Genomic DNA, 2,785 nt, shown 5'->3' on the forward strand with positions numbered 1-2,785 from the left:
GGGAAGGGGGGAAGGGGGGAAGGGGGGAAGGGGAGAGGGGCAAGATAAGGGTAGGGGATCAAGAGGTACACATTATTAGGTATAAAATAAGCTACAAGGATATGTTGTACAACATGGGGAATATAGCTAATATTTTATAACTATAAATGGAGTATAACCTTTAAAAATTGTGAATCACTATAGCGTACACCTGTAACATACAATATTGTACAGCAACCATACTTCAATTAAGAAAAGGACAATGCCATTCTAGCATAAGGTTAGACATATAGATCAAAGGAATACAATTGAGGGTCAACAAATAAACCTTCACATTTATGGGCAAGTTATTTTCAATAAGGCTGCCAGTACAATTCAACGTGGAAAGAATAGTGTTTTCAACAAATAGTTCTGGGTCAACTGGACACCTAAATGCAAAAGAATGAAGCTGAACCTTTACCTCACACATACAAAAATTAACTCAATGTAAGAGCTAAAACTACAGAATGTTTAGAAGAAAGCGTGGGAATGAATCTTTGTGACCTTAGATTAGGCAATGGTTTCTTAGGTGTGACACCAAAAGCATAAGCAGTAGAAAAAAAAAAAGGATAAATGGGACTTTATCAAAATCACCAGGTTTTGTACTTCAAAAGATACCATCAGGAGAATGAATAGACAACCCACTGAAAGGTAGAAAATATATGCAAATCACATACTGATAAGATATTTGTATAAGAATATATAAAGGACTCTTACAATTCAACAATAAGAAGACTAATAACCCAATTTTAAAATGCACAAAGGATTTAAATAGACACTTCTCCAAATAAATGATACAAACGGCCAATTAGCACATGAAAAATATTCAACAACATTACATATCAGAGAAGTGCAAATCAAAACTACAAGGAGATACCACTTCACTTCCACTAGGATGGTTAAATCTTTTTTTTAATGGACAATATCAAAATGTTGGCAATGCATGAGAGAAGGGTGAACGCTTCTGCATTTGGTAGTAAGTTTGTAAAATAATGCAGCCACTTTGGAAAATGTTGGCAGTTTTTCAAAAACTTAAACATAGAGTTACCATATGACCCAGCAATTCCATTCCTAGGTATATAACTAAGAAAACATGTCCACACAAAAGCCTGTACATGAACGTTCATAGTAGCATTATTCATAATAACCAAAGAACAGAAACAATCTGAAAATACATGTTTAACATTTTCTGTTAACTATAGCATCAGTTCAGGGTCTACGATAAACAAATACCAAAACATAATTAGATAGCAGAAAAAATATATTAGGGGAGATGATTGTGAAAGATAAAGGGGAATAGGAAGGTCACCCACACACAAGCCCCCCACCCCCCACCCCTCACCCCCTGCTTATAGAAAGCATAGTTCAGCTGCCACAGAGGAGAGGGGCAGGAATCCCCCGAATAAGCAGGGGAATTACTTGTAAGGCTCGTCCTGGTGGTCACAAGTAGATCTCCACCCCGCACTAGTCAGGATCTTAAAAGCTTATACAGAGGCCTTCAGTGGGTTCAGACACCCATGCCATTCAGATGGTCCCAACAGCACACCGTTCTCTCAATGTTCTCTTGAAAATGGCTCCCACGTGGGCACCCCTCCGCTCCATCCCGTGGGCAGAGTGTATATTTCAAGGACAGAGGGAGGGGTGAGATGCCTCCAATCAGCCAGGTCCGACTCACAGGTCAATCAGAAGCCAAGTCCTCTCCGTGACCTCCCCCAATGTAACTGAACAGGACCTCCTGGGACAGATCCCCGCCCTGCCACGTCCTCTGCTTACCTCTTGTTTGTAGAAAAACTTTAGCCTCCCAGGCCTTCCTCGAGTTCCAAAGAATAAATTTCATCAGAGAAGTGAGAAAATGCAGAAATAAAACAGTCAAGGCAGACAAAATAATAATAATTTAGCCATTAAACAGAGTCAAGGACCTTTATTTCCTCCTCAAGGGCTATAGATAACATTCCGAGCCACGTCCTTTGAGCTGTTTTGCAGATACTGAAGCCCCCGCCAGGTGGAGGAAGTTAACTGCATGCTGCCCACAAGCACGTAGACCCCAGACGGGCTGGAACCAGAAGGTTGATGATGTTGACTCCCGATGACCTCACCACCAACCAATCAGAAGAATGTCCACGAGCTGATCACACACCCTCACCCTGGTTTTCAGGTTTTTTGAGCATTAGCTAAATACCTTGAACCATTTGCAAGGGTTCAGCAAGGGGTTTCAGTGGCGTGGAGGTGGCTCATTTGGTGGCTGTCTGGCTGCTTTGGAGGCAGATACCACAGCAATAGTATAGGCACATGCAAGAGAAAACACAGTTTAGGATAATGATTCCCAAAATAAGTAACAAATTTTCCCACCAAAAGCCCCATGATCCGAACCACCGATTCACTGATTTATTAAGCTCCCGAGGCTGAGTCAGATCACCCAGGGCAGTCACTTGTGCCCTCATGTGGTTTAATAAAATGATACATTAGTACACTCGTCAGGTATGAACACACACAAGGTGTTTGAATAATGCCACAGGTGTCTCCTTGCAAGGCAGTAATAACGTCCAGGCCATCCTATTTTAGACGACAGCTTTTCTCATTAGAGACATTCAGTGTTCAGTAGAGACAGGTTTTGCCAGCTATCAATTAAGGCTTGTTGGGTGAATTTAGTAAGGGCTTCTATGTGTGTTATAATGTCCTCCAGGCCAATGGAGGAAACGAAGATGGTGGCCAAATGATTGTACCAATGGAAAACAAAACATGTCCATCTTAAAAAAAAAAAAATGTC

This window comes from Monodon monoceros, unplaced genomic scaffold (assembly GCF_005190385.1).
Source record: "Monodon monoceros isolate NGI ecotype Baffin Bay Population unplaced genomic scaffold, NGI_Narwhal_1 Super_Scaffold_5, whole genome shotgun sequence".
Lineage (NCBI taxonomy): Eukaryota > Metazoa > Chordata > Mammalia > Artiodactyla > Monodontidae > Monodon > Monodon monoceros.